This window comes from Mastomys coucha, unplaced genomic scaffold, assembly GCF_008632895.1.
Source record: "Mastomys coucha isolate ucsf_1 unplaced genomic scaffold, UCSF_Mcou_1 pScaffold14, whole genome shotgun sequence".
Taxonomy (NCBI): Eukaryota; Metazoa; Chordata; class Mammalia; order Rodentia; family Muridae; genus Mastomys; species Mastomys coucha.
In genome coordinates this window covers 44,089,873-44,098,220 of record NW_022196896.1, presented here as the reverse complement: position 1 = coordinate 44,098,220, position 8,348 = coordinate 44,089,873, and the positions used below count along the sequence as shown (strand labels likewise).

Below are 8,348 nucleotides of genomic sequence, written 5' to 3'. Positions count from 1 at the left end.
AATCTGTACTACTTGAAGGAAATAGCAGAGAGGTTTTCTGAGTATTTCTTTTATCAGCACTGCCAATAATAAACCTGAAAGATGTAATATTAAATTACATAATTATGAACTCTGAAATATCAAGAAATCAAAGTCTTTTAAGTCTAAAATGCCACAAACTCAACATAGAAAGATGAAAAGCTGGATTATTGAACTTCTGAAAGTTGAAATCTTGTCAATGGCTTGTTCCAGGTGGAAGAGTGTAGGCTGAGACAATGCCAGTATGTATTGACCATATAGAGCAGCCATGGCAAACACCTCAGTTTTAATATTTTGTCAGGATTTTTTGAATTGGCTGATCAAATTCCAGGCAATTCTTATAAAATAAGAATAAAGTGAAATAAGAACACACTTTCCTGAAAAAGGTCAGGCAAGTGATTGACTAGTGAGAAAGTAATCATGCACATATGCAGTTACACAGTTTTAAATGCCGTGGTATTAGTGTTCAGTCAACAGTGTCTTTTCCACCAAATTTTGTGGTTTATGTGAAAATGTGAAGAATGATTCTATGCATACTGAAAATAGCAAAGGTAAGGATGAGGAGAGGAAATATTTAATAGGAAATGATGTTGTTAACATATGAATCACAGGAGAATTTCAAAAGAGCATGCCAAGTAGAAATGAATGGGAACCTTATACTTCCTAATGAGCCATGACCTAAGTAAGTAAGCAAATGAATGAATAAACAAACCAACAGATCAGCAGTTACTCATACTGATACAAGATTGCAGAAAAGTTAACAATTGCTTTGCATAACTTTCAATGGGAAGACATCTCAAACCACTTATCTATGCCAGATACATGGAGCATCAATAGATAAAAAAAAAAATGATTCCAAGTCTAGCTTGATGAAGGAATGAATTTACTAGAGTGAACACAGAAACATGCATGACTTATAATCATAAATCTCCAGGAAGTCCTCTCTGGAAAAGGCACCCATCCTCTGCAAGTTCCATTGTACAATGTTCCATTGTACAATTTACATTGTTTACTGCATGTAATCTCAGGAGGAGGGACCTTGAAGAATCTGGGAGGCTTATGAGTGTCTTCCCTCCCTCTATGATAGAATGTCAAGAGGCCAGTCTTTTGGGCCAAACCTTAACTCAAAAGAATTTTTTTACAAGTTGTACATCTCAGGTCTCATGGTGATGGAAAGCTGATCCATGTGGCTATTAATATGCAAACATTCTGTCCTGAAGTGCTTTCTTTTTCCCATCCATGTTGATGATGAACTGCCATGTAATCTGTGGAGCCCTACCCCCTGTTCATTATCATTATGAACATCCTCAGCTGTTGACCTTCCATCATTGTTACATCCCAACCTGTCCTTTACACTCAGCCCTCAAATCTCTCTTTTGGTTGTCCATCTCTGTCACACTTTAACTTCTAGTAAATCTTTCCAACATTTCAGAGGACCAACTTTTTCTGTTTTCATTTCTTCTTTCCTTAACTAGCTTGTAGAGTCACAATGAACTAAATGATCTGCAGTCTCTACCATCATACCCTTCAGATTCTAAGTTCCTTTCCTCATCTTTTAAGTGTTGGTCTTCCTGTTTGGAGACTTTACTTCCCTATAATCTATGTGTAGTTCTTACCATGTACTTTCTGTTTTGCTCCTTAGGTTTCTTGCCCTTATCAAAAAGAGAGCATGAAGCTACACTGACTGAACATCTTCACTGATGGGGCACTAGGTAATTTTATATTTGTATAAAGTAATTAATTGATTGCATGTACAAGGACACTCTAGTGTACATTCCCATCACCTGCTGACTGCCATTACTCCTGTGGACAATGAAAACCAGCAGTACAGCATGACCCATTTTATGAAATATATCAAACAATGCCTGGTGTCTGTTCCATCTTCAGTCAACTGTTTTTGTAAAATGTACTTTGTATTCTGCCTTGGTCTTCCCTTCTGTCACTCACTTGATGTTCTGCTGAACTGTATCAGCCAAATGTGGCTGACGATGAATGTATAATCAACAGTGAAATTTCAGTCAATGAGCAAACGATGAGGATCATGTAGCTCTTCAAAGAGTAAGCCTTAGATTTCCTGAGGTATCTTTAAGAAAATTACATAATTAAGATACTTTGGATGTCAAAAAGCAAAAGTCTTCAACTCAAAATGTTTTTAAATGAGAAAGATCAGCTCACCTAATTGGTGAGCTGGCTTCAGGGGTGATAATTCATTCACTCTTGACTCTTGGCTTTCTCTTATTTTTTCTCCCATGCCCACTTCTCACATTAGCTTTCTCTCTTTCTTTTAGACTGTGAGAGGATAGGAACAGTTACAGGGAGCTGGAGATGAAGGAAGGCCTAGCTGCTCATAGCTCCAAGGGTCAGTCCTAACTGACTCTGGGCATCTGTATGTTAGCATCATAGTGCAGGTGCTAGTTCTGACCTTGGGAGCTAACTTTTCACACTTCTGTGTCCTTTGTTGTTGTACATAAATTAATCTTGCTGTACTTGCAGAGCCATAAAATATAACCTGGGCCTATTTAAGACCAGCATGCAGCTGTCCAGCCTTAAGACCACTGTGTATGTTTCTGCTCTATCCCAAGAGCCCATGTGCTGAGACACATCCTATAGTCACTTTCTCCAACTATTTGACATTTCCTTAAGCATTGCTTAGGAAAAACAGCAGGGTCCACTTTACTCTGACTTGCATTTTGTTCTGGAAAAAATCTGCTTTTATTTATTTATTTTAATTTTATTTTTTTAATTAACTATTTTATTTGTTACATTTCAAATAATGTCCCACTTCCCAGTTACCACTCTCCCCAGAAACTCACCATCCAATCCCACGTCTTCTCCCTCCCCTTTGCCACCTACTCACCACTGCCTCACCACTCTAGCATGCCTCTTTTCAGGGGCATCAAGCCTCCACAGGACCAAGAACCTGCCCTCCCACTGATATCAAATAAGGCAATCCTCTGTTACAAAAGTATCTGGAGCCATGGACCACTCCATGTATATTCCTTGGTTAGTGATTTAGTTCTTGGGAGCTCTGGGTGGTCCTGTTAGTTGATTTTGTTCTTCCTATCGGGTTGCAATCGCCTTCAGCACCTTCTGTCCTTCCTCTAGCTCATCTATTAGGGTTGCTGGATTCAGTCTGATGGTTGGCTGTGAGTGTCTACATCTGTATTGGTCAGGTGCTAGTAGAAACTCTCAGCAAGTGCTTCTTGGTATTGAAAGACTGGGAGACTTAGAAATTTGGGAAAAAGCATGTTAACAAAAAGTAATGTATTAGTAGAAATGTAACAAACCAAAAAGGTGGAGTAGCTAGTTCCAGGAATTTGGCTAACTCAGAGCCTCGGGGCTCTGGTTCCCAATACCTGCCCCTCCTGAATGATCCACAATGAGGAATGAAGGTCTACACCCTGCTGAGGCCCTCCACCCTGCCGACTGATAGATAAAGATTACATTCCTAGAAGAAATATATTCCCTCCCTAACTGAATACCTTGGGTTGGGTCCCTCTGAAATTTTCCACTGTTTTTGTCATGTTTCCTTGGTAACCCTCTCCCCGCCCCCAGCTGTGGGTTTCCCTTTTAAATACCCCACACTTCTTATGTTGGGCGTTGAACTCCGCTGGCCAGCATGGTCACGAGATCGACCCCGGGGTCGAACTCCTCTGGCCTGCATGGTCATGAGATCGACCCTGGTACTGGCCTATCCCAAATAAACCTCATGTGATTGCAGCAAGTTCTGTCTCTCGTGAGTCATTGGGTGGTCGTGTCATCCTGAGACTTGAGTAAGGATCTCCCCAGTTCTGGGGGTCTTTCATTATCAGCAATAATGTTGGGATTTGGTGTCTGCAAATAGGATGGATCCCTAGGTGGGGCAGTCTCTGGATGGAGTTTCCTTTAGTCTCAGTTCCAACTTTTGTCCCTGCCTTTCCTTTGTACAGGAACATTTCTGAGTTAAAAATTTTGAGATGAGTGGCTGGCCCCAAGCCTCAACTAGGGGCCATGCTTATCTACTGGAGGCGGTCTGTACAGGTTCTATCTCCCCTTTGTTGGGCATTTCAGCTAAAGTCATAGCCACTGAGTCCTGGGAGCCTCTTACTTCCCTGGAGTTTGGAACTTTCAAGTGACTACCCTAGTTCCCCATCTCCCACTGATAGCTGTTTCTATTTAATTTCCTGACCCTCTGTACTTTGCTCTTGTCTCTTCAAATACCTAATCCTGCCCCCTATGTAGGATTGAAGTATCTATACTTTGGTCTTCCTTCTTCTTAAGTTCCATGCAGTTAGGGGGTTGAATTGTAAATATTCTGAGCTTTTTGGCTAATATCCACTTATCAGTGAGTAAATGTATGTTCTTTTGTGTCCGGGTTACCTCACTCAGGATGACATTTTCCAGTTCCTTCCATTTGCTTGTGAATTTCATGAAGTCATTGTTTTTAATAGTTGAGTAGTATTCTTTGACCACTTATTTTAAGCAGTGTGATTATATATTTTATAATGGTATGATTTCATCTAATCCTTAATTCATCAGAATGTTCTTCTAGTATTTTATGTCATTCAATTCACTTAATAAAATATATATCACTTAGGGCTGGAGGTGACTCAGTGAGAGTACTTGCCCAGTGTGCTCAAGGCCCTGGTAAATCTGCAGTGGAGGGGATAAAGAGAACTTCCCACATTGTATTTTTTTCCTGCCTAGAAGTTCAGATTGTAAGTTTTGTACTTAGAGGGAAGACATTTCACATTGAGTCAAAGAGAGCCTTCAAAGACCTTGAATTCATATGCATGCTTTTTTCACTTCAGTTTTTTTTTTTATACTATGGGATAGACCAAATTGTCAATCTGAAAGTGAAAATTATTTCCTCTGACCTTCTCAAGCAGTTATATGCATATATATTTTATAATTCCCGACATATTGCAGAAATAGAAAACTGCTCCCATGGGTTTTGAAAGACATCTTACAAGTAGAAAAGTGAACTTAAAAACAACTCTCATTACCCATTTACATTTTCAGTAATTCTTACCATGTCAGCAGGTGTTGCCTCCAATGCCCAATTCAGCCTCAGGCCTTTGGCAGCCTCCACCTGAGGTGGTCACCTAGGGAATTAAGCCGAAAGACCTTTAGCAGACTGCGGGCTTATCTCTGAAAGAAGTTCCCCTAGAAGTCCAGATGGGATACAACTACACCCACGACAACACCTACTGCTTGAGGACATCCGCAGACAGAGGAGCCATTGGTGATCTTCCCTCCTGACTTGCTCCTGACTCTTCCCTAACTTCTCAATGTTTATGTTATGCAAATGTCATTGTAACCTAGAGATCCAGTTTGACTTTCATGTATAAATGCTGAGACCCAAAAGTAAAGTGACCAGCCTTGATTGGAAACCCTCAACTTGGCTTCGCGTCCTTTTGTTCTCGAACTCTGTGTTTCAGGTTCTCCTTTTCTCCCTTCAGTAGAGGCAGAACCCGGCTCATGAAACTGCAGGACAGTTTCAAGCAGGTGGTTCTGACTGTATTGCAACAGTAAAGTGAATTAAGTGCAAAGAGACAGAGTGCCTTTGGCTTTCATACATTTGTGTTTATGGCTTTGTAGTATTAGCCATTACTTCTGTTTTTAAAAACTGGACTCCACTGAAAGACAATTAGAGCATAAATTAAGTAAGTAAAGTTACAATATACAAATTAACATTCAAAAATTAGTAACATTGAAAACATTAATAGTGAGACTCTGAGGAAATTCAAGGTAGCATTTAAGTTCTATGTTTCTATGCAAAACAGGAAAATTATGTTGTCTTTTGAAAAAAAGAAAAAGAGGCAGAAAATGAAGTGTCATGACCTCTTTGTTTTCTTATTTTTTGAATCTTATACAACTAAAAAACCAGTAACTGAAGCTGGTACATACTTTCAGAGTCTGAAAGTATTAGGGACAATTCAATGAAAATATAAATATTTGCAGTTGGAAGAAACAGTCTAGAGCCCATTGAGCTATGACTATAGTGAGTCCTGTACAGCAAGGAAAAGAACCATTAAGCTGTGATATAGAGTTTCGTTCACATTTACAATCATGAACAATTAACACTGGGACATAAAATGCATGGATATTTAAAGCAAATTCTTTAACATAATTGTATGATTTCTAAAGTGCAGACACAATCACCATTAATAAAGGAAATGATGCACTTAATAGATATCAAAATAAATACGTCAAAGGTCAGTTTTCTTTAAATATTAGTATCTTGGCCTTGAGAGAGAGAGAGCTCTGTTTGTGAAGAGCTTCCCTGTGAGCAGGACAAGCAGAGTCTGGCCCCACAATACAGATTAAAATGGTGTAGCTGGTGACAATACTAAATCCCAGTACAGGGAAAGCAGAAACATGTGGCTCCTTAGGACTTGGCTGGACATGTTCAGAAAGTTCCAGGCCTGTGAGAGACCATCAAAAGTAAAGGTTGATGGCTCCTGAGAAACCATGTGTGTTGTCTGCTGGTTTCCACACACATTCACTTTTACATATACAAACAACTTTGTTTCATACACTTTGATATCTTAATATTTACACAGACACATTATTCCCATTTCATTCACTTTAGTACACTAGTATTAAATGTATATCACTATTCCTGTATCATACACTTTTAAATGATTGTAGAGTTGTGTAGGGAATTATATTTTCCATAACAAAGGAAACATGCACTGGTAAATGTTGTTCACAGAAAGAAACCTCTCTGTGACATATACATTTGAATTCAGGAAAATTTATTTTAATATTTTATCTAGTCTAAGAATTTACAGCCATTTGTCAAATCTATTATTACAGGCTTGATATAGAGTAATTATACTGAAGAAAATTTACACTATAAATATTTGTTATATCTATCAACAACTTCTTCAGTTTTTAAAATAACTATAAAATGGTACTAGTCTATAGTTAGGAACCTTTTTTTTATGCATGAGGAATAGATAAGTACTTCTCATTATAAAGAGTATATCTTTCAACTCTTCAGAAATGAGTTTAAATATTCCCTGTGACTGAAGAGTATCCCCTCTCCTTTTGCTCTTCCAAATCCAATCCTCCAGCCACACCCTCAGCTTTTCAGCAGAGCACCTACTGGAGTCTCTCTTCCCCCTACCTTGTCACCATCTCCAGTTGATCCCATAGATCTCCCCCTCCAACATTCCTCTGGACTATTGCTCTGTTATAGCCCCAGACTCTAGCAGACACTCTTTGGGAACCCACAGGCTATTACTGTCAGGGAAGAAAATGGGCAACTCACAGATCTTCATCTTTTCCTCCATTCCTCCAGGTCCAGTACCCCAGTTTCATCACCACCTGTGTAGCAGAACTCCAGTGACACACTCCCCAACCTCATTTGTGGTGGATCCCAGAGCTCTCCTCTTATCCTCCCTTCCCAGACTCATTGCTTTGTCCCACTTCACAATACCAGAAAGTACTCCCTGAAAATTCACTCAGCTCTCCTGTCAGGGAAACACATAGGCTAATGGTAGATCTTTACTGCTCCCTCTGCTCCTCCATATTAATTCTCCAGTCATGTCCTCAGCTCTGCAGCAGAATACTCCTGCAGCCTTTCTGCCTGCACTGCACCATCTCCAATAGATTACACAAAGATTCCACTCTGAACTTCATTCTACTTTCTTATTTTGTTCCAGACTTCAACTCCAGCAGGCCAGCCTGACCAGGGAAGCAAGTGGGCAAACTGCATATCTCTTGCTGTGGCTTTTTCTCTCCTACTGTTCCCACTCCCAAGGGACTAACTAAGAAGATCTTCACAGAACACCCTGCTTTCCTTCCTCTCATAAAAGTCATCTACTGTCCAAGACAGTCCCAATTCCTACATATTTGATCCCAATACCCAGACCCCTGAGGCCACACCTATCAGGAACCCAAAAGATTTTCCTACCAGGTACAACATGTCCATCATTCCATCCTAAAATCAAAGAGGAAACAGAGATCAAGGAGCAAAACATCCACTTAACAAAGACAGAACACAAAGATATCAGCACCTAGACATTAGAACAATCTTACTAATCCTAGATACCACCTAGATGCCAGTGTAAGAGCACAGTCAATAACTGTCATGACTAGATGTCTTAACTCAACCAAAGAACCCTATCATAGCAGGTCATGAATATTCTAACATAGCTAAAACAGAAGAAAAAGACCTTGAAACAGTTTTTATGTATGTGACAGAGGTTCTTAAAGAGGAGATTAATAAATTCCTTAAGTAAATATGTGAAAATATAAACAATGGAAGGAATTGATAAAATCACTCAAAATCTGAAAATTGAGAAAGAATCAATAAAGAAAACAATAACTGAAGGAAATCA

At 39.4% G+C, this 8,348-nt stretch overlaps 1 long non-coding RNA gene across 1 annotated transcript; it reads left to right on the top strand.

Annotated features, from left to right (window-relative positions):
* Positions 1–1,659: 1,659 nt before the first annotated feature.
* Positions 1,660–5,327, top strand: LOC116089071. The gene is made up of 2 exons (XR_004118142.1): positions 1,660–1,730; positions 5,038–5,327. It is a non-coding gene; the product is annotated as an uncharacterized LOC116089071 (long non-coding RNA).
* Positions 5,328–8,348: the final 3,021 nt, after the last annotated feature.